Source organism: Triplophysa rosa, linkage group LG7 (assembly GCF_024868665.1).
Source record: "Triplophysa rosa linkage group LG7, Trosa_1v2, whole genome shotgun sequence".
Classification (NCBI taxonomy): Eukaryota; Metazoa; Chordata; class Actinopteri; order Cypriniformes; family Nemacheilidae; genus Triplophysa; species Triplophysa rosa.
In genome coordinates this window covers 1,505,661-1,531,158 of record NC_079896.1, presented here as the reverse complement: position 1 = coordinate 1,531,158, position 25,498 = coordinate 1,505,661, and positions in this window count along the sequence as shown.

The window sequence follows — 25,498 nt, the reverse complement described above, 5'->3', positions numbered from 1 at the left end:
TCCCTCTCAAGCTTTGAGCGACAGTGAAATGTTTCTCTAATCATTCATTGCACTTCCCACTATTGAATTTCTGTTCCAGTGTTCTTGCTTTGCATAGTGGCGGCCAATTAATCCAAAACCCCAACCGCAGTTTACAAAGACAACGCGAGACAATACAAGACCGAGGAGAGTTGGCATAATGTGATTAATGTCCTGCAGGTAACCGCGAGGCGACCAAAGTCCAACCTCATGACCATATCCCAACCTCATCCAACCACAAGCAACGGGACTTAAAGGTACAGGTCACCCAAAACTGATTTACTCACTGTAATGTGCTTTTCTGTATGCAATATAGAATAAGAAATTGTCAAGTCAGTTTTGAACTTTCTCTTCAGTGAAACTTTTTCGTTTAAGCCAGTGTGAAATGACATGAAGGCCAATGGTGGATACTTCTTATAATAAGTCCCTCCAGTACTTCACATAAAGTTTGGCGCTGTTTCATTAAAGATAAAATTAGCATTCTTTCGGCTGATATAAAAACACACCCAGTGAAGTTGTGGTGAAACGCCTGTAATTGCGAGTTTTAACAATGCAGTTTTGGCATTGCAGAGGATGAAAGTGTTATATATACTCATTTGTGTCTATACGTGTTGGCATGAGTTATAATAATACAGACATTTCGCTGTTATTCAGTTAAGTTTTGTTGCAAAATTCTTGCTTTTAATTAGTTGCATGTGCTGGTTTGACTAGAGGTTTTGAAAGAAAGTTTTCAGTCATGTCACCCCTTTCCACCTGAAACAGCTGATTTAAACTGAAACATGGTTTTGTCAAAGTACTTGTGCCAAAAACCACAGTGCATGTGGCGGAAAAACATATCATTACTATAGTACGTGTGCCAAAAACATGGTATTACCATACTGCATTTCCCTAAAAAACATGCTATTACTTTAGTAAATGTGCCAAAAAACATGGTATTACCTTAGTACATGTGTCAAATCATGGTATTACCATAGTAAATTTGCTAAAAAAACATAGTATTACTATAGCACATGTGTGAAAAAAACGTGGTATTACCATAGTACATGTAAAGAAAAATCATGGTATTACAAAAGTAAATTTGCCCAAAAAACATGGTATTGCTATATAGCACGTGAAAAAACCTGGCATTACCATAGCACGTGTGAAAAAAGTACATGAACCTAAAACATGGTATTACTATAGTACATTTGCAAAAAAACCCATAGTATTACCATAGCACATGTGTGAAAAAAAACGTGGTATTACCATAGTACATGTAAAGAAAAAACATAGTACTACCATAATAAATTTGCCAAAAACATGGTATTACTATAGTGCATTTTTCTAAAAACATGGTAGTACCATAGTTCATGATATGAACTCATATTACTATACATGCAGGTCATGGGTTCGATCCCAGTCAGTACAGTATAATGCAATGCAACGTAAGTTGCTTTGGTTAAAAGCGTCTGCCAAATGCATAAATGTAAATGTATATTTGCACCGTAGTACCATTGTACAAATATAGTACGTAGCATATGAATGCACCACAGTATATACAAGATTGATATAGATTTAGTACAGTTTTTAAAAGCAATGGTATGATCATGAGATTTATTTTTGTTTCCAGTCTGTTGTTTTTTCTGCTGTCTGTCTGTCATCCAGGTTCAGTTTGTTGGATTATTTGTTCACTGTAGAAGATGAAGTCTGTCTCACTCAGACAGATTTGAGGTTTTTTGTCAGAGATCATGCATCCCTCAGCTCAGCTTTTCATCAAACTCCTCTCGCCTCCTGCGTTCAGACTCAGTCAGGCACGTGTCCCCGCCGGGGCGTCATACATCACCTTCAGTGACCTCACGAGAGAGGTCGAGCCGGGACGCTCATTTATTATTCAAATGGGCTGATTTTTTTCACTCTCGTGCGTATTTTCACTGCGTGTAGTAAATCGGGGTCTTGACATTGAGGTTAATGTTCCTGTCAGGCACATTCGAGACAAATTTGCCAAGCGTGTTGTAGAATCATGGGTTACATTGTGGTAAGATCACGATTATCTATTTACAGTTCGTGTTTAGAGGACGAAATCTGCTAGACACGTGCAGTATGTCAGCCTCAGATGTCTGAACTACATTCAGCAGTATGGAAAATCATTTTCTTAGTGGACTTAAATTCGACTGAAAGCGGACGGTCTCTCTAGAATGCACTCGGAGGTTTAAATCCAAATGAAATCTCCTCAAATCCAGTTGCGGTTTGTATATGTGGACGCAGTCCTCCGGGGCACCTCCAACGCTTCGCTCCTCAACCTTTTAGCTCGGTTTTAATTGAGTAATAGGCAAAAAGATGTTTTTACAAGGATCAGAGGAAAAAGCAATCAGACGTGCGTTTGGCAGAATAAGAATAATTAAAATACACTGGTACCTGATAGAATTTGCCCGCTGAAGCACAGAAGGTGCTGAACGTACGTTTGGAGGATGTTTAGGGATTCGGGCCGTGACGAATTAAGAATCGGTACTGATTCAGCATCCAGCCGAGCGGCTCTGCGTTTCACTAACAAAAAACTACAAGATGTACCATGGTAATACAATGATCAGTTTTATATGTCATATAATGGCATTACATGAGGTTTCCTGGAGTAAAAGAAGATTTCTTTTCTTAGCTGAAGAACCCTTTTCCTCTACATATATCCTTTATATGGATGTTCTGGAACCACAAAAGCTGTCAGAGAGCCTTTCTTTTCAAGGGTGTGTGAGAAGACCGCTCACATGGTTTATTCTCACATTTAGGTGAGATCAGGACCATATTTAGTGGTCAAGTCATTTTACAACCAACGGACTTTTTAACGGCCCGCTATTTTTCTCTTAGCCACGGCAGTTATGCACCACAAAAAGTTTATGAAAGCGCAAGGTAAATTATTTCAGACAGCCTCCTAATAAAACCATCTCGAGCCTCATATATTTCAGCCAGCGTTAGTTTGTATTCTCGACACTGAATGCAAGTGAATACCAAAGACCTGATGAAGTGTTGGCTTGTGTGCCGTTTCCATTTATTATGAAGCGCTAAATAAAGAAGCGCCTTATTTTACAGTCTGCCGAGGGAAAAAAAACGCATGTTTGATTTATTTAAATGTCAAACGAAAAGAATAATATGTTTGCAAATGCAAAGTAAATATGAGAGGATCGTGAGTGTTCAGTGATGCTGGGGGTATTAGGGGGTTGCTATGGCATTGCTATGCAATTAATTCAGGTTGCTAGGGTGTTTTAGGGGTTCCTGGGTCATTGTTACCTTTCTGTATGGTTGCTATGATGCTCAGTGTGGTTTGTGGTAAATTGCTATGCGGTTGCTAAGGTGAGCTAGATGGTAAATAGGGTGTTGCTAGGGTAAAAACGGCCCACCTTCGATTTCTACATGATCCTCTTCCTTTGTGTGTGGGTTATCTAAGTTTAAATGTTTGTTTAAAGGATTTCCTTTGATTAACAAGCCACATTAGATTTTCATGTCTGTAACACAAACAGTAAGTTATTGAAATGTATCAGTTACACTAGTTTAAGGAGTTTAAAGTTTATTCACTGACTAATTTGACTTAGAAAATATGCCAACTTATTGTTTTTTGAAAATGGTAGAAATATATGATTTAAAAGCGATGTTCTTTTTGCGCAGCAATCAGTAGAGAATATAAGAAACTAGCATTGGGTTTAAAGATTTTGCTGTTGGTGGATTTTATACACTTTTTTTAGGGAGAGAGAGAAAAAATGTGCATTCAGATATGGAGTTAAACACTCCGATGGGCAAAAACCGACTCTCTCTGATTGATCTTTCAACAGCTGATTTACATTTGCAGAGCACGCCGCTTAATCTAGCCATTTGTCCAAGCAAATGAGAGAGAGAGAGAGAGAGAGAGAGAGAGAGAGAGAGANAGAGAGAGAGAGAGAGAGAGAGAGAGAGAGAGAGAGAGAGAGAGAGAGAGAGAGAGAGAGAGAGACTCTGAGTGGAGGTCACAGAATTAAAAAGAGCTTTTAAGTTTCAACCCCTCACCCCCCCCCAAATACACAGATTGACCTTAGACTTGTGTGTATGATTTTTTACAAATCGAGTTTTATCTTTTCTACAGAGAGTGCAAAATAAATACTTTTTTCCTTAATATAAGCTAATCGTTATGGTTTTTTATTAATGTACAAATCTCAATACAAACATTTATGCCATAGCACAATACAATTCTGAACAGTATTAGTGTTGATATAGCATTTCTAAAACACAAAACATACAAAAGAAAAGAAAAAGAGTAACACACATACAGTATATACTGTATATAAAAATAATACTAAATAAAACTGTGAGGGTCCTAATCTAATAACAAAAACACATCCGACATATACACAAAATTAAGGGCATTTTTTATTTTAGAGAAGTTACCAGTGTTCTTAAATCGTTGAACCAGCCATTGAAGTGTGGTCTAACTTTGAGGTGTTTAGCCAGTAAAATCAATATATTCATCAAAATTCAAGGTTCTTATCGTTCAAGAATACACCAACTCAAACAGAAGTTATATTCAAAGGCTCTACTGAAATATTCTTCGGTTGAATCCATCCTTGAAAAGCAGTCCAAAAAACTGTCAGTGTCAAGATTTGACAAAAACCACATGAATTATTAGATGGATAAATATTATTTAAAATTTAAAATGTAACTTCTTTGGCTTTAGGAAGGACTGGGTAACCTAGATCAAATAAATGCTATTGAGTTGTAGGTGGTTGCCAGGGTGTTGCTAATAGTTTCCTGGCCCAAAATATATCCAAATCTTTTATAAAGGTAGGAGGTTCGTTTAGATTTAGTTTGTCGACACTTATACAGTATAATGATTTTTGCATCAAAAATATGATCAACATACAAAATAGAACATAAATGAAAACATATAAAAAAATCAATTATTTAAAATAAAAAACAGAAATATTTGTTCTGTTTCTGACCTTCCTCACAACTTCTTTCAAAGGGACACAGTGCAAAAACCATTCAAGACGTTCACGTTTCTGTATTCCTGCACAGCATTCCCTTCTGTGTTATTTTTTCTTTGTGATATTGTATAACCATATTTTTCTCTAGTCTTTGTGAGAGACCCCACTGCTGATGGTTAACAAACACCTCCTGCGAGAGACTTTGCAGATAGACGCTGTTTTCCCAGCGATTTTTTGGAATACAGACTGCCAGCTATCTATCCTTTACCAGAAGGCCGTCTGACTGGCTGACTTCGGGAAATTCCACGGTTCTGCCTGTAATATCACATTACTAGAAAATGTTTCTCTTTCTTCCGCAGCAAATCTATAATTCTGCCTCTGCCCCGCGTGAAAGAGATTTACCATATGGTGCTAAAGACGGCCATCGGCCGGGGTGATGAACCTGAGGTATCTGTCAGAGGCCTGCCGTGAAGATGTGTGTGTGTGTCTTAGCGCAGAGGCATATGTGACCAGCAGGTGGTCCGAAGGGTCCGCAGCACGGTACAGACAGCGGCGGTCAGTGTCGACAGCTGGACGTGTTCCTCAAGGGCCGACGGAAGCGATGTTGAGGGTTAGCGAGTGTTAACCGAGTGTCAGGCATGGGTGCCTAGATGCTGGCATGGATTTTTTTCTTTTTTAAACCTTTCATCTTGCGTTTCTCCGCCATTGGCGCCCTCATGGAAAAGATTCTTAGTTTCTTTCAAGATATGAGACACTAAATAAGAGAAACAGCAGCGCATGCTTCTCGTACGGTTAAAGCTTCATTTTTAAACATCACAGCGGCGAAAAATTACGATTTCATTGCAGACAGTGAAAAACTCATAGTGCTACATTAATATCTGGAGACCAGAGTGTTGTAGAGTCTTTTTAGACTTAGCAATGCCTTGGCAACCACTCAGGACATCCTAGCAACTGCATAACAATGCCCTAGCAACCATTCCCGCCCCTCAGCATAAAAGCTGCGAGTTCTAAAGAAAAGGTCAACATTTTGTTCTTTGCATTGTGTGAAAATATTAATGCATGTTTAAATTCATAGCATGACTGTTTCCATGGCAACAGTCGAGTAGTACACTAACTTGAGTTAACCTGATAAATGGTCTATTGTAATGATATATATGTTGAATTACTTGTGTTTAACGGTGATTGATAACCGATGGCTTTACAATAGATGAGAGACTGTAAGACTAATTCTGCATGCGCATGTATTGACAATATCATTTATACCAGTTCTGTACTGTTCTCAGGTCAGTGAGGGGGTGTTGGTCATTTGTTCTTTTAATGTCCCTTTAAAGGGCTTAATGAGAAGAACTGCTGGCTAAAACCTACAGAAATAGATTTTCAGAACTTGGTTATATATTAAAATCAATGTCTGTAACAGAAATGAAATCTTATTCATTTCGAACCTGTGTGACCGACTTTCTTCTGTAGAACACAAAGGAGATATTTTGAAAAATGTCAATAACCAATCAACTGACCTCCATTGAATGAACACAAAACCACTGAGACATTTCTCAAAATATCTTCTTTAGTGATCCACAGAAGAAAGAACCACATGAGGGGGAATAAATAATGACAGAATTTCGGTTGAACCCTTTAACTTTAAAATACACAAAAGTACACAAAGTGGCTTCAAAGGCGAAATGTATTCTTTATCCAAATGTGAGAAATTGAAGTAACATGCACTCAGCATTTGTGCGCTATAAGAGCAGGATTGTGTATTAAAGTAAACAAGGAGAGTTCATATATCACGTTGACTTTAATGTGCTGTACACGTGTGGTTTCTCTGACGTCAGACACTTGTGAGATTTTCAGGAGAACTAAACATGTGAGAGAGCATCACTTGAGCTCAGATAACACTGCCTTTGATATTTCGCCTTCATGCAGCGACGTTCAAATGTTTCTGAGTGTCCGAACTCTTCTTAAAGCCAAGGTAAAATATTTTCAGACTTTGCCTCAGTCTCTGTGTCGTATCAAACTGGCCGTGAATTTCTCTCAGCGTGTGACAATGAGCAATACTGCGTGACGTGAAAATAAAACATATTGAATTTGTATGCGTTACATTGTAGCTTTTAAGATATTGCTTTCATATTGTTGATTTAGTGTTGCATGCTTTGATGGCTTTTATCTTGGACCGCACATGTGCGACTGCAGACGTGTGTGATGGGTAACACGCGGACTGAGTGAAGTTACCAGGGCTGGGAAGGTTACTTTTAAAATGTATTTCACTACAGATTACAAAATACATGATTTAATAATCTGTAACGTATTACGTTAGATTACACAAATTTTGTTTCTTAATCTGAATACTTTGGAATACTAATAAGGTACATAAAACAACGGGATCACCAAACGGAGAACTTGGCTTTCCTCTGCCTATTATTAAGGGTGTCTGCGGGGTCTTCAAAAGTATTAAAAGTTGATCAATACATTTAGATAAAATGAAGGCCCTTAAAAAGTATTAAAAGTCTTAAATGCCATTTTCCAAGGTATTCAATTTTGTATCATCTTTTTATATTTGTCCAAAGAGGCAGGGGCGTTGCACCCTTGGTGGATACTTCTACCGGTGAGAGGGTTCAACACCCGCACTTTTTCTGCAGTTTTTCTGCAGTTTTGCACAAACGCCTTACAGCAGTCGCTCCTCCGTTTCTCTGGCCGCTCTGTGTCTGCGCTCGCTGCGGCTGCCTCCTCTCCCCTCCCTCTCAAACATGACACCGGCTTTGAATGTGACCGGCTGATGATTGGCTGTTCTGCTTTAAGTCCCGCCTCTCTTGGTGTGTTAGATTTATCAGTCAGCTCGTGCTGAGGGGCGGGAACGTATGGTTATGGTTATTTTACATCTCCCTTTTCCAGGTACTTTGAATGAGTGTTTATGCTTTCGAGGTTTTTAAATAAGCTTGATATGTGTTTGGGAAGATGCTCTGTTTATGTTTTGTTGACATGTCGAGTGTTTTTTGTATTATATTTCGTTTTTTAGACTAATGCTAATTGGGATATTGTTCAGCAGCTAGCTAAATTCGGATATGTATGTGGCATGCAATGTATAAAGTAACTGTGATGAAGAAGGCAGGGAATTGACGAGGAGGAGGGACAAATTGTCATTGTTAAGCAGTGTATTTATGGGTTTATTGCCAGTGCAATTGATTTTGATATTTTGAGCATTGTTTGTTGATTAGCTGAATACTGTTGTGGATACTTACCTGTTGTGTTTGATTGTACCTGTTGAGGAGAAAAAAGTGAGAAATGATGTCAATATATAGTAAATGTAGTAGTAAATGTATAGTAAATTATATAGTAAATGTAAGTTTAAGTGTAGCCAATGTAACTGATTAAAACAAAAAAGTGGCGATGAGGTCTTAAAATATATGGAAAGAGTCGTAAAAAGTATTACATTTAGCTCCATGATTTCTGTATATACCCTGTCACTTTAAACAGCATCAATTTTACAGCTTTCCCTTATTGAAAAAGAAGAAGAAGAAGTTCTATTTATATAGCGCCTTTCCATAGCTCAAGGTCGCCTCACATAGTGCTATACAATACATTTGCACATCCACATACACAATACAAACACATAAGGCCACATATAGCCACATTATCCAAAATACATTTTGAAAAGATACGTTTTTAGCTGTGTCTTGAAGGTAGGCAAGGATGATATATTTACGAAATGTAAGGGGTAGCCTTGACCTACTACCTACAGTGGACAGCCGAAAACGAGGAATGGACAAAAGACCAAGCTCAGATGATCTGAGGGTCCGGGCAGGAGAGGAGCAGAGTAGATCAGACAGATGTGAAGGCGCAAGACCATTTAATGCCTTAAAGGAGTCATATTGCACGGCCAAAACGAATATTATGGTTTGTTTTTGATGTAACGCAATGTGTCTACACCATTTAAAGTTTAAAAAACGTTTTCCACATACCGTGCATGTTTGTATCTCCTCTTTGCTCCACCTCTCTGAAACGCGCAGATTTTTTACAAAGCTCATTGTTCTAAAAAGCGAGGTGTGCTGTGATTGGCCAGTTCACCAGTGCGTAGTGATTGGTCAAATACTGCAAGCATTTCACGGAAATGTACCATATTCGGAACATCAGGTTCTAAAGCAATTGTATTGACAGACGATACAATGAGATTTACAATTACGCCCACCTTAACTACGTGCAGATTTGGGCGGTTTTAGTCAAATCATGTTACGAACTGACGTAGATTCGCCGGGGTGTGGTTACACGAGGTGTTTCAGGCAGGTCTGGGTGAGCATTCGCTTTTACATAGAATGACTCTTTTGTTCCCACACTTTCATTTCTGCAATTTTACACATCTAATACATGCATGAGCAACTTATAACACACCAAAGACACAGAAAAACACGTGTAGAGGAGTAATGTGAGCAGAGCGCCTGGTGGAGGTGAGAACTCTAGCTGCGGAGTTTTGAACATACTGTGACCTTGCTATGAGATTTTTAGGCAGACCAAGAAATAGAGCATTGCAATAATCCAGACGTATATATTGGACATTATAGTCCACAATTTAAGAGAATAAATCAGAATTATGAGTTAGAAACTCACAATTGTGAGAAAAAGTCAGAAATGTGAGAAAAAAGTCACAATTACCTAAAAATGACTTAAACAAGAAACTCACAAACAACTATCACACTTATTCAGGACAGTACTAAATAACATTAGCATGCAATTTATTTGAACCCAGATCCCTCTTACTTTGTTAAAATTATTCCAATTTTTCATATTCGGCAAAGGGTATGAAACATTACTTTTCGTATGTAACTGTAATTTGATTACCACCCATTTAAAAGTAACTGTAATGAAATACAGTTACTCAAATTTTGTATTTTAAACGCTGGAAGTTACAGACCGTTTATCTAATGTTACACTACAAACTTCAGTTGCGATAGGAGGGTCTTCCCTTGTCAAAAAGATTCCCTAGTTAGTGGTGTTTGTTAAGACAAGAAAGACAAATCACAAATGGAAACTTTTGCTGAAGTCTCATGATTGTCTCAGATATTTCTCCTGAGAAAAAGAGTCTGAAATCTCACACATGTCTCTGTCATAAACTGAGCTCAGATTTAAAAAACGTCGATATTATTGAAGATCTCAATATCAACTCAAACAATTCTCATTAAATTTACACAAATCCAGATGATTTGACACCTTTCGTGTGTTTCAACAATCACACTCTCAAATGAATTTGTTTTCCCCTCAGTAGTTTTAGGAGAAACATCTGAGACTGAGTTGATGCTTAAGCGAAACAACTGAGACCTGCAAGAGCAGCATCTGAGCAATACCACTGGAGGGTTGAGCCAACGCTGTCAACATGAGCATTGGTAAATTAAACAATCTGTGAATATTTCTTGGTCATAACACATTTTTTCAGTTCCATTTTCAGTATTTTGTGCTGGCTTTATTGAAAATCACAATAGCATTGCTCTTTATGGGAAACACTTCTTAGTATTAAATCAACACACACGCTCTGTGACTCCCTGAACAATATCTGGAATCTAATATCCCAAGAAAACAAATAACGGCACATGTATGTGTCAGTTTAAATGCACTGAATTCAGTGAAGTGGGGACTGCTGTCTGTTGCATTACAACAAAACATAGATTATAACCTGTCAGTGATGTATACATACACAAACACGTGTGCAGCCTCTCGCTATCTCACACACGCACACACACACCAGCAGCTCTGAGCTTTCCAGCATGTGTGTGTGTGTGTGTTTGTTAAGTAGATACACACAAACCTATATATATTAGAGGGATATGTTTATGTATATTCTAACATAATCTATTTGCAAATGCATTTATTAATTAAAAAAAATTGGTAATACTTTACAAAAGATTGTAATTTTGTTAAAGGGAGAAATACAATGAACAACGTATGTTTACAGCATTTATTATTATTATTAGTTGATACCAGTTCAATTTTCATTTATGAATATTAGTTCATAGTTAATTGTGCATTGACTATTGTTACCTGAATTTTTAATTTGAAATGCATAATTATTAGTTAAAATTAACATGTATCAATAAATGCACTAGAATAATTGGTCATTCATGTTAAATAATGAAAAATGGAAAATGTTTTTATTAAATATAGCCGGGGAAAAATGACCATTTCAAAATTATTTTCTGATTTTACTATTTATCTCTATATGTTTAGGTAAAATGATCATTTTTTTTTCATTCTGGAAACTACTAACAATATTCCTCTCAAATTTCAAATAAAAATATTGTTTCTATTTGCATTTATTTGCAGAAAATGAAAACCGGAGAAGCAGGTGAAAGATGCTCTGTATTTTTCAGACCTCAACTACTGCAAAAAACAAGTTCAGATTCACTTTTAAGCAATACAACAGTCATATTTCTAGAGGAATAGTTAAAAAAGTATTTTTATGTGACAACCTGGATTTTTATGCCAGTTTTGACGTGTCTTGTCATGCTCGTCAGTCTTTCACATGGCTGTTGGATGACTTTATGTCACTCCTGAGGTTTGATTTTGTTGAAATTCAACACTGGACTAAAATAAACTTAAAGTAAAAGTTAAACTTAAAATATAATTTTCGTTTGAATTTGTTTTTTTAAATGGCTTCACACACTTATTGCATTGTAATTTTAGATTCATATTCAAAAAATCACTCTGTCCATGGACGTACTAATACAGAAGACGTCCATGGACGTCTTCCAGAATAAGTTATATGCCTCTGGGCACACACACACACACACTCTCTCTCTCTCTCTCTCTCTCTCTCTCTCTCTCTCTCTCTCTCTCTCTCTCTCTCTCTCCCTCTCTGTCTGTGTTTATCACAGAGGGGCTTTGAATGTCTTTCATAGCAAACAAGTATCTTGTGTCGAGATGCTGTGATGTCTCAGTGGATTCTCATCATGATTGATGTTGGCAGACCAGCAGCTGTTTTATGCTAACAGCACAGTTTCTCACAGGGCGATACTTCCATGCCGGTAAACAACCACTATACTTCTCACTTCTACTTGTTTTCAAAAGCTTGCAGGAATTCTTTCTGTGAAATGTTTCATTGCAGTTTCTATAAAATCACTTTGTGTCATCTTGATATTTAATGCATTAATGGTTGACTCACATCGGGTCTTATCTTATCTGTGTCAGACAATCTGAAGCTGTTCAAAGGTCAGTATTACTTGTAAAAGAATAAATATTCATTTAAGAATGCTGCTTAATTGAAGTAATTTGGCAGCCGTAATTTGTGCAGTTTGTGAATCAGGTGTTAAATTCTGCATTGGTTTAATCTGGTTGAACTATAACCCAGCAGTTGATTCTGTCCATATTTTACCCAACCATGGGTTGAAAATAATAGTTGGCTTCTGGATCCAAGAGCCAGTCAGCTTAAAGATGACCTAGGATAAATTAAAATACAGCCTTCGTGGGCATCTCACTAGATTTTGGAATAAAGCGATAGCGCCCTCACAGCCCGAGCACCTGCCCAAACCGATTGGAAAAGGTGTCGTTTTTCCTCAGGAAAGTCGCTCCACACGCAGTCCATCTACCGACGGCGACCAATTGATTGGGACTCCGGTTTAATCGGCCGGCGTTTTCTGGAGGGCTTTCGGAGACTTCGTCCTTCTCTGGCCCATCTGGAACAGGGAGGAGAGAAAAGATAAGCCACCAAAATCTGGCCTTTCTCCCTACATAGGCTCTCAGCTCCTAGATAATTCCCCTCCGGAGACGCATTCAAAGCAACGGGACTTAGGCGGGCACAGAAATGCTCTTGCAGATGAATTGCTTAATCAGAGGTAAATTGCTGGCGGGATTGAGGAAGCCCGTAACGGGATTGGTTTGTTGAGGGAGCACAAAGCTGCCACTTCCTCCAAGATTAGTAGAAGAAGTGTGACCTTCACGCATCGAGCGGTTCAAGGCCCTCGGGTTCTAAGGCCAACACTCTTATACAACAGAGACTAGTTTACTTTTTACATTTCGTTTGCTCATTTTATAAAAGACCAAAGGCTGGTCATTGCTGAAATGATATTTGTCTGGAAACAACCAATGAATGGTGGTTTTACTTGAATAATATCAAAAGCAAATAATAAATTAGACATAAATGACAAATGATTCGTTAAACCATGCAAATTTTCCTTAAAACTGTGTCTCACTACTGTAAAAAAAATATTTGTTGGTTTTTTGTTGGTTCAACTTAAAAATGGTTCCCCTCATATTAGTTAACTAAATTAATTTCTTGTTGAGTTAACTGATATTTTTAAGATGAATGAACTCAAAATTTTAAGACAAACAGGTAACTTATTTTTTTTTTAAGTTGAACCAACACATTTTTTCATTAACGTGTACACGGGTTCCAAACAACAATGACAAGAGCTTTCATTTTCAACTCTTCATTTCAAGCTAGCCATGAATCTAAACGGTAAAACCCCGGCAGCATATTCAAAGTACCTCTGACTGATTTTATTTTCGAGGCCTAAATGGCTTCCGTGTTCCACAGACCGTGTGCCGGATCCAGATGGGAACCCGAACCAGTGACTTCTGGCTCTGCATGCCGTGGAAAAGGGAACCAGACGAAGATGAAGGGATCTTTGATGTCTCATTCAGCGCTCCGTTTGATCTCACTGCGTCCTCCAGGAGGAAAGATGGATTTGCTGGTAAGAATTTGCAAAAGTAGACAGCTGATGTTTTGAAGGAATACAGAGTTGAAAGGCTTTCTGTATCTTAATAGAGACACATTTCATTCTGTACCTGTGTGTCAGTGTGAGATGGAAGGTCTTTATTGTCAAAATGTGGATAGTAAAAACTTAATTTTACAGAGTAATGAGAATAATAAACCAGTAGTAAAAATGTGCACGATATATTCTGAGCCGTGTGACTAAGTATTATTCATTGCCATTATACCAAGATGAATGCTTTGGATTTTACACATCAAATCGCATGGAAGTTTGCTGTGCAGTGTTTGTTTAGCTCATAAATTCTGTGGCGTGTCTTCTTCCAGACCTGTTGAACGCTCCGTGTCCCCTCTGATGAATTTGAGTAATTCTAGTCTTGTTGAAAGCCCTTGAAACTTAAATGCTATTTATAAGACTTTAAATTGCAAACTTATTTTTAAATACTACCATTCAGGCAACTCTACAATTAAAAATTAAGAGTTATTTATGAAACTTGAATGATTTTTCTCCGGCTCAGCGACAGTCTCCTCAGGTTTGGGTTTTAAGTTTTCTCAGTTTTTCTCGCAATAAAAGACCAGCGGTTGCAAACCAGAGAATCCTCAAACTGTTCTCTCCTTGGGCACTTGGCTGGTTTTCATTTTTAAATAAACAGTTTTGGTATCGCGTTTGGGAATTGTACAGACAGAGGAACAGAAGCGAGGGGTTGGCAGATAACACTGTCTGCTTATCGTTGGGTTTGTATTTGCTCCGTCATTTGGAGGTTGAAGATCTATTGTTGGATGACCTGCTTGGTTTGGGTATACTCTTGATTCAGAAGACACTACGTTCACACCACAAGCTCAATTGTAATGCTGTCCTCAAATGCAATTTCATTGATGTTTATTTAGTTAAATTTCATAGATCTCAAATGAATAGCTCAATCTAGAAACGAACAGATCAATCAATCTCCCTGCAAAAACTTTACTTCTTACCATGTGACTAATTCGCATGAATTTGTACGATCTCATTCGTACATTTTAGTACGATTTGCTTTCGCGACAGTGACATTAGTGTTGGGGCGGAGTTAGGGGTGGGGCTTCAGTATTGCTTTTTTCTAGTAATCGTATATTTCCAGAACGTACGAATTGATACGTGAAGCCACCTCGTGAAATAGTTACGAATTTGCCGTGAGATCAGGTTGAACAGATACAAGTTTTTGCGTTTAACATATGTGGGTAAAGCTTGGAAAAGAGAGAGGACTATATTGTTTATAGGATAAACAGAAACGAGACAAATGAGGAGAGGAGAGTGAAAATGATTGTCGTCCATTTTCTTGGTTTTTCCTTGTACTTTTATTGGACGGCAGATTCCATTAATCCCCAGCGAGACCGACGAGAGAAGGTGCTGGAAACACAGAAAGGTTTGTTTTACCACAGATCATGACAAACTAAAACAATCGTGTCCAAATCAGTCTTCTTCTGCTCTCTCTCTCCCTCTTATGGTATTCTGTAGAGCCGGCTCCTCGGTGACAGACGACAGGCGAAGACTTTCAAACATGACTGAAAAATGATTTGGCACGGCAGTTGTTTGCTGTTTGTTTTCAGTTCCCATTAGTCACTTCAGGTATGCGTCTCTTGACTCCAGTCAGCGTAGAAAGATGCGAGTTCTCCATCGAAGCCTCGGAGGTGCTTTTCATTGGGATGTTACCTGCAACTTAATGAGTTGGGACACGATATCTTAGACATTTTGTTTTTAAAGGATATCACGTGGGGACAGAGAAAGGAGGGAGGGGGTGACACACTCCCCGGTCTTTAAAAGAACAGAAATTGGGGCGGGAAGAAAGACAGATGTGAATAGAACATCAGCTGAGTGTCTCATCTTCACGCTGATTGTGCGACGAGACTCTGAATGGGTTTTGATTCGCCGTGGGTTAAAGAGCGTCCAAACTCTTTTTGACGACCCGAAGAAAGCACCTGGTGCGTCGTTCGCCCGAAGAGAAGGACAAATGTCTCTGGGGTTTCTGGTGATGCTGAGGTCCACATGGACGACGGTGAGTTTACAAAGACAACACGACCGCTATCCAAGCTAAACGCCGCCTCGGCGCGCTATTCCTGCAACTTTCAAGGCCAAACAATGTGGCGTCTGCGTTTGCAACAAGACTCCTGGTGTTCAGAGAGAGAGTGTAATGCTGAATATTGAGCATTTTACAGCTTCAAGCCGAAACTGGACAGAAACGGGTGTGAAGGGGTTCGCTGGAGAGCCAGGCACAGCAAATTCGAGTTTCATGAATCACTATTTAACATTCTCAACATGCCACTGGCAAATCATGAGGTCATGGATAACACGCATACAGATCAAACTCAATGCACTTTGGATGCAAAAAAAATCATTTTACAGTCCTGATGTCTAAACATCCTTAAAACAAAATAAACAACATTTTGTAAACTAAAAATATGATTTAAAAACGCAGTGATCCTAGGTGATCCTAAGAAAGACTGATGAATATTAACAAACGCATCTCCGTCCTTTTCTGTTGGCCCTTCTACGCTTTGCGGACTCGGGCCAGGCTACGTTTAACATGTACGTACCTTCAGCGTCTCTCCGGATTGTGTTTGGAATCAGGAGGAGTTTGGGGTAAACATGGATCCTGCAGCACGTTCCATCTCATCTCTTTGAAGCTCTTCTGTCTGACGGCTGCCAGCATTACACTGAGGCACCAGACAGGAGTTTATGCTAAACATGTTTTCCAGCGTAAAATCACTTTGTAGACGTTTCCACTGCTTCCCCTTGAGTCTCCCGACGTTTGGAGGATGTGTCTTCGAAAGCAAATGCTAACGGAAGTATGTGAACGACCCACACAAATAAATGTACCACCATTAGTGTTGCTTGCTAAGGAAATATCACACATTCGCGTTCATATTTGCACACATTTTCATTTTCATTTTTTATCTTTGTTATCTTCAGTTTAAATGAGAATCATTGTAACATAGGTATGAACGTCATCATGTCAACAGCAATAAACAAATGCAGTGTGTCAGTCATCTTTCTCAAGATGAGCGTGACTCCATATCCTTCCAGCTGCTTATTAAGTTGTGACGTAAGGAATACTGTTTCCGGGTCCAGGCCTCCACTCAATTTGACCGAGGGCAGTTTAACCAGCCGTTTATGAGCACTTTTTATTCATATCACACTTGTGGAACGGTGTACACTACAGTCTCACGTAATCTCAAAATATTTTAATAAATTGTAAAAATGAACTGCTGTCTGGACATCTGGGATTTCATTATGGAGATAAAGATCATGTTTTTCCCCTGTACTCTAAAAAATATTCTGTGGCTCAGTAAATCACAAAAAAAAAACTATATTAACTTAATAAAATCATTTTAAATCATTTAACTGATTTTTTCAGTGGGACATATTAAAAAATACAACAGTTCATTTCTCTTAAATTGACTTTTAAGTTTATTTAATGGAAAAAGTTTAATTAAATTATATTTTTAATACACACTTAATATCTTTGATGAATTCTAATAGAAATACAGTATTTGAGTTACTCAGATTTACTTATTTTTTTAATTACATTTACTCAATTTAAACTAAAGTTATTATAGTTTTGTTTTTACTCAGTTGTATTCAATATTTTAAATTAGGTTTAATTTTTAGATTTTAATTTTTAATTTTACTTTTAGTTAATGTTTTAGTAATATTGTTATATGCTTTTGCCATTTTATTTTTTACTTGTGATATGTTGATATTTAAGATTAGTTTATTTTAGTTTTAGTTTATTATTATAATTTTAGTGCCTTAAACTTATTTCAGTTTATTTCTGAGGCAACAATTTAATTTTTAGTTTATTTTATGTTTTTCCGATAATTTTTAGGACAATATTTCATTTAATTTCAATAAACAGAAACATTTTCAAAGTTTTAGTTTAGTAACCTAAAATTTAATTGATTTCACAGCTTTAAAAATGTACACATTTTTTTTAGTGAAAATTGTTTCACGTAAAATCACAGTTAAATTTGTATGGCGTCTCTGACTTCCTTATATGGTGGTGCGTGAATGCTCACCCAGACCTGCCTGAAACACCTCGTGTAGCCACACCCCCACAAATCTACATCAGTTGGTGGTCTGATTTGACTGAGACCGCCCAAATGTAAACTCAAGTAAGATGGGCGTACCTGTCAGTACAATTGAAGAGGAACCTGATGTTCCAAATATGGTAAGAGGCGTTACATTTCCCTCACACGCTTGCAGTATTCCACCAATCACTACACACTGGTGAACTGGCCAATCACACCTCGCTTTTCAGAGCCATGAGCTTTGTTAAAAATCCACGCGTTTCAGAGAGGCGGAGCAAAGAGGAGATACAAACATACACAGTAACCTTAAATCCTGTAGACACATTGCATTACATCTAAAACAAACCATAATATTCATTTTAGCCGTGTTATATGACCCCTTTAATATCCGTGCAGGTCTGGAGATAGTGGACATAGTTGTACATCATGCTCTTTGTTCTTGGGATTTCATATAGGGCCCTATTTATGTTCTAAACTTCAGTGAAGTGGCAGCTTTCAGGGCAAACATCTCTCAGAACTTCATTATCCATCCATCACCACACTCCTGTAATGCAAAGTCTTGTTCTAAGACTTTCAGCAGTTTTAATTGAGGTTTGAGAGTAAAGAGAGAGAGAGAACAGTTTAATTGAACTATTTCATATACAGTATGTGATTGACAGGAGATGGTGAGAGAAAACAGGATGGAGTTCTTTATGAAGAGAGGAAACAAAAAACAATATATCTGTAACTGAGTGTAATGCAATGTTGCTGCTCTCTCTCTCGCTCCCTCTCCCTCTCCCTCTCCCCTTCCCCCTCCCTCCTCCGTCTCCGTCTCCGTCTCTCCCTCTCCCTCTCCTCTCCCCCTCCCTCTCCCTCTCCCTCTCCTCTTCCTCTCTCTCTTCCTCTCTCTTCTCTCCTCTCCTCACTTCACTCCTCTCTCTCTCCTTCTCCCTCTCCCTCTCCCTTCTCCCTTCTCCCTCTCCCCTCTCCCTCTCCCTTCTTCTTGTCCTCTCCCTCTCCCTCTCCCTCCCCCTCCCCCTCTCTCCCTCTCTCTCTCTCTCTCTCTCTCTCTCTCTCTGGCTGATAAAGTTTGGCTGATGGCTCCAGGGCATCATCTGATTTCACACACAGTTCTCCAGTCATTCAGTCCAGATTCCTGCACTATTCCCTCTTCCAGTCTCGGGAAAGATTACGGTTACGGAAATTGTGGTTTACTTCCGGGCAGACTTTTGAAGTAACTAACAAAAAGGCTCATTTTGAGTAAACTCTTCAGGAAATTCTAATTCACACCAGATTTCTTGTAGTATATATGAGCCGTTGTGTTTCAGTGACAAACTGTGGGAAACTCGGACCTGTTCGAGAAGAGTTGGTTGAAAATATATTTGGTGAAAATATTCTTGGTTTGATTGAGTCAGTTTCTTTTACTGTAGTAAACTCAAGTGAAACCCCGGTGGAGCATCAAATGGGACCAGATAGAGATTTCGAGTCTGAGCTATCTGATTATAAAGCTTTAATCCAGAGAAACAGATGAGAAGGAGAGAAACACCCGGGTCAATTGAGTAAATGTGCAAAGTTTCTGGATTCTCTTTTATATATTGTCTCTCATCTGAAAGGAATGAATAATACAAAGAACGGCATGAAAAACGCATCAGAAACTCTTGTGAAATTCAAGTGCAATTTTCCACTCGCTGCCTCTGTTGCCTCTCGATGCATTTGCCTGCGACATTCTCAGATGTCACTGCCCGTTTCCAATGTTACAGGACAGATAAAATGAATGTAAATGTAGACGGTTATAGCTGCCATGAAACACGTTCTTATCTTGTCATATGCAGATTGTGTCAGAATTCTCAGCCAAACCTGAAATCAAGAGACAAATCACCAAAACGGCAGACAGATTTTCACATCACCAGAAATCTAAGAGGCGGCACGCAGGGTTCATAGCGTCAGTCATGCACAATAAATGTCTGCACTCTTACTTGAATGTGTCACGTTGTTTCTTTAGCTGTTCCTTTAAAGGTGCAGTGTGTCATTTTTTGGAGGATCTATTTACAGAAATCCAATATAATATACATAACAATGTGTTCAGAGGTGTATAAGGACCTTACATAATGAAGCGTTATGTTTTTATTACCTTAGAATGAGCTATTTCTATCTATCTACACACCGCGGGTCCCCTTGGATGGAATTCACCATGTTGTTTCTACAGTAGCCCTAAACGGACAAACTTCCCTACAGAGCGCGTTTTGTAAATAGTTGAGAGCCATCTAGTGCTTCAAAAGGTAGGGGTGGAGTGAGCCGTTTGTTGCAATTCACAACCTCACCATTAGATGCCGCTAAATTTCATACACTGTCTACGGCTTATGCAAATGTACTGTGCTCTGTTTTGCATTTGTAATAATACAACAAGGTTACATGAAGAGCTCTTTTCCAAAACGCTATAAATCCATTTTAATAGTTTTCATGAAAATGACATTTTTTTACCTAGACCCATACATTTTGTTAATATTCAATTTATCCTGTTAAAATGGTCTGTTGGCTCAGTCTGAACATGTTAAACAATGATTGTTAAATGACACATCTACATCCCTAATCCTACCCAATACCTTAACCTAACAACTACCTTACTAACTATTAATAAGCACCAGATTAGGAGGATTTTTTTAGGCAAAAGTCATGGTTTGTTAAAAGCAAGAATTGGACCTTAAAATAAAGTGTGACCAATATTCTCATTGTACTGTAAATAAATGAATAAGGGTAACATCTCCCGGTGTTTAAGGGTAAAGGTGCTTTGTTGACGCTTACATGTTATTTTTTTACTAAGCATATTTGTCTTGTTTGTCTTGTCTTGTACAAATATATAAAAATTCTTAAATCAAGATACATTTACAGTCACGAAAAGTGACCCAAGATATTTAGTCTTGATTTTTTAAAGAGTACATAACTAGGGATTTTTAAGGTCCTACTTTGGTTTATGGAGTGTCCAACAACAAGTTTATGTACATAGAAGGTGTAAAAACACTATTATTTCGTAATAATAGGCAGTTATCCTTACTTCTTGACTGACTCTCAAATGATTCGTTCCGCGATTCATCTGTCTAATCCCCTCCTTTCCGCTATCTTAGTCTGATGTGATTGGTCAGATGGTGTAGTCTGCTGTGATTGGTCTACCGCGAATGAAGCTCACAAGCTACAGTGTTTGAGGGAGAAGAGTGAAGTTTACGCGGGAAGTCCTAGCAAAACGTAGGCGGGGACTATTAGGGGTGTAACGATACACTAATTTGCCGATTCAATACTATCCCGATACTTGTGTGCCGATTCAATATATATTGCGATGTTATATCATATTAACAAAAACAATGCATCACATCTTTCTGAACTTTTATTTCAGGAGCATACACATACACAGCGTATATTTTAAAGTACCTTGAACCATGAAACTTTCAAGGCCCAAAACCCGAAACTTTCCCATGAATATAACAGTCAAATGTGCCACAAAATGGCATTGTGATCTTCGTCATCTTCCTTATCTTTGTCTGGTGCACATGCACAATCATCACTCAGTTCCTTCTGATCCTGCCTCACCGCTTCTCCCTGAAGAGTACAACAAATAAAACATGTTGGTATAAAATATTTGAATTTATTTAAGTTGAATATGTTCTACACAAATCATTCATGTAATAAATGTAAAATCAGTATACTTCCATAATATTAAGTTAAGCAAGATATTTTAAGATACTTGCAGATCAGCATTAAGCAAGTACTGTAATAATACTGTATAGATTGTTTGCTACAATCAGCAAATAATAAAATTAATTCAGACACACACACACACGCACGCACGCACGCACGCACGCACGCACGCACGCACGCACGCACGCACGCACACACACACACACACACACACACACACACACACACACTCTTGACACTTCACTATATTATGAACTAAGACACATTAAGCAATGCAATAAGGATTATGGTATTTATTTACCTGAGACTCCAATGTGGATGCAGCTTCAGTGACCAGTTTTGCAAATGTGTCCTGTTTTTCGTGTTGCCCTGCAGCACTTCTGTGGAAAAATCCGGTACTTGTCCAAGTAACTTCGTGTAAGTGCGCGCTGTGAGGCCAGGTTGACAGTGTGCGCATAGCACTTGATATGGAGAAAGCCGGCTAATTGGGCAGCTATAGCCATATTAGACGCGTTGTCTGTGACTAAAGCAGGGTCTTTACCTGATACGGTCCATTCAGTCACTACCTGTCGAAGCAGCTCTGCAAGATTTGCCCCCGTGTGACTCTGGAGGACAAGGCTCTGGAGGACGTGAGAGGACAAAGTCCAGTCATCTGTAATGTGATGAGCTGTCAGGGTGACATAAGACTCCATAGCTCGCGATGTCCATGCATCACAGGTAAGTGCGACTCGTTGAGCTTTGCTTAAACAGTTTTTTACTTCTGACACGTTCTCGTTGTAGATTTTAGGCACGACTGTTTCTGCAAAAAAGTCCTTGATGGTATAATGTAGGCTACCTCAGCTCCAAAGTATACATCATATTTCGAAAACCTGCATTTTCCACAACGCTATATGGACGAATGTCTTTTGCACATAAAAAGAGGAATCGACTCTGTGTTACGTTTTGCTTTCACATCCAGAGTCCGTTGAGTTGCTGCAGGTTGTTTGGCGTTCAGCTCGACATTCAGCTCTAGATGGTGCCGAGCAAGGTGAGCACTCAAGTTGGTCGTATTGCCACAATATGCTATCAGTGTATGGCAGAGTTTGCATACCTTTCAGTCATGTCTAGCGCTGCTTTTCCCGGTAAAGTGTAAAATCCAAAGTGTTTCCACAATTGGGATTTGCAACGTGAAGGTGCTGAATGAATTTTCGAGCTTTGATCCGCTGACTCGGCCATGATTTTTGCATCCTCGTGCCATCTTAAAACGGATACGACGTTTTAACTCCACCACCTAACTCCACCACCTCTTAGGAAAAGTCAAATAAAAAAAGAAATCGATTCTGAGATAAACCAATCGATTTTTAAATCGTTTTAAAAAGAATTGCGATAGTTAGGTGAATCGATTTTTCCCAACACCCCTAGGGACGTAAATCCGCAGCGGTTGGCGAACCGGACGGGCACGACTCGTTTGTGTGATTCAGAGTCGACTCCCTTCTTTCCAAGCCAATAACTTTGTTATTCATTCACCTTCGGATTTACAACTTGGCAGACTGCTTACTTTCAAACACGCCAACATTACACACTGCATGAAATGTCATTTTCATGATCTCGTGTTATGTACTCTTTAAAAGAATTAAGTATGCTTATGTTTAAAACAAGGCAAACTGGGGTGTGAAAAGTAAACTTGAATTTAGTTTGACCTTTTCGTTAGGTACCAAATTGAAGTTTATTTGGTTCCATTATGTGGTGAAAACACACTTCATTTTTAAGATCTGATGCACATCAAATGAGCTGTAGAAAGAAGTAAAACTCTAAAGTCACAGTAATGTAAGATTATGATTAGATTTGGTGTTCAAATCCGATCTGCAAAATGAGGAATTGCTCTGCGCACATTGCATTTGATTTGCATTGAATTGTGTAGAACTTTTGACAGTATTTGCACTTACATGTTAATTTATTTAATTATTTATACATTTAGTCAATCATGTGGGTAAACAATGCACAATTGTGTGCAGATGAACAATAATACAATTAACTCATGAATTTTATCTTTGCACGCTAACACATGTACAAACTAACAACATGCGATTCAATATGCAAAAAAATGGTTGTATTAAGAATTTTCATTCAAATTTTGTATTCAGGTGGTATTCAAGTATAAAGTTTACTGAAAATATATTTTTCACAAAAACTTTTCATGGAGTCTGAAAATTGTAGATGAGAAGATTAATTGCCTTTGCAAGCTTGGTAATGTTTTTTTTTACGGTGAGAGTCAGAGAAAGTTGTTTACATAGTACATCAAATTCTTTTATTATTCCGGCGAGTCATTATAACAACCGTGCTTTCTAGCTGCTGATGACAATTATTTTAAGCCCGAGAGAGACCGCAGCCATGCTCGCACACACCATAGTGAAATGTGTTTCCTTCGCCGTATGTGCCCAAAAGTGCACGATCAGGACTCATTGAGATGACTTTCACCATTAAACTCTCTAGCCACAGAAATCTTTAAAAGGTTTTAATGTCATGGGCGGCGATTGCCACCACTTTCATCTCCATTTGGCCCAATCACGGCATCATGCATACTGGATGGACTTGACAAGCCAGGATAGGACAGTGTAACACACACACACACACGCACACCGGTCCGCTGCTAATGGCTACTCACCCTTAGATGGCTATTTCTTATCAATACTAATTGCATCGAGCTGACAGAGATAATTGTCCTTTTCTCTGACTCATCCCCTGTTTTCTGGCCGCAGATACAGCGAGAACAGAATGTGAAAACTACATCATCAGGATTTGGGCCCCTTTGCCACTCCAGGAACTGTGGAGGTGAAATGGGTTAAAAGAGCTATTCACCTAAAACGGAACATTTTGTCATTATTTATGTCGTTTCTGTTATCTTTCCAGGGAACACAAAACCTCATTTTTTCACCGCACGATGCCAGGTCATGAAACATTGACTTTGAAACATTGACATGAAACATTGACACAAACATATGTTTGTGCAAGAACCACTGAGAAAGTTAACCATGGTTATATAGTTCAAATTTAGTTACCATGTTTTTTTGGGTGACCCAATCCATGTTGGACATTTTTAGGTTCTCTAAACCAAAGGTTGGGTTTATCCATGTCTTACCCAAACATGCGTTGAAGCAACACAGCACTTTTTAAATGTACCATAGTTTTAAATATCATAGTAAAACAGGTTACTATAGTGAGACGATGATAAACTTGTAACTATGGTTTTACTAAAGTAACCAATGTAAACCATATGGTAAAACTATGGTTGCTATAGTAAACTTTTTTGCAAGGCACAGCTTGAGATTTACAGTAAGTCCTTATTACTGTGTATGAATCTTCTGTTCTGAATGGTCTTGAAAGGTAAAATTAAGATTTAAGATCCACCTGGCTTGAAAACACGAGGCAGCATGAGTGTGTGCAAAAGAGCTTTGAAACAACACGAGGATGGGTAAATAACGACAGATTTTTGAGTGGACTGTTTCTTTAAATGCGCGTGTCTTAATGAAGATGTCGGCTGCCTCTGATTTATGATCAAAGCAATGAAGCGACTGTCTCTAGACTTTAGAGGCGAGAAATTATTCAGCTCTACAAATGAGCCATAAGAGACACGCATAGATATTTAAATACAAAAAATATGGAAGCGAGCCAGTGAGATATTCCTCTTCACACTTCTCCGGAGCAAAGCTGTTCTTTTGAGGGTTTTCTGCATGCATGAAACCAATTATGTTTCGCTGAGATGATAAGTTGAATTATATCATTAAAAATAACAACAAACCCGGAGGTTGTTTAATTGCTTTTTTTACTCTCGGTGCTCACCCGATTCATATGCCTGAAAAACTTTCTTGTACATGCTTTTCCCACAAATTCAGCAGACGCGAGCGTTTTAGATTACAGACTGCAGCAAGCTATAGATTATTCATTTGTCAATAGTTCAAGGGCCCAAAGTCATATCATCCGTATCAGTCAGCAGAACATCTGAGCATGAGGAATTCTTAAGAGTCCTGAGAGTTTGGCAGTCGTCCTTATCGCTTATTTCTGCCATTGCGTTATCACTGAAATTATTCATATCGGGAGAGGTCAGAGACACCGTAATGTGTGTGAAGGTTTCTTAGTATTTTAAAGTATAAACAAAGTC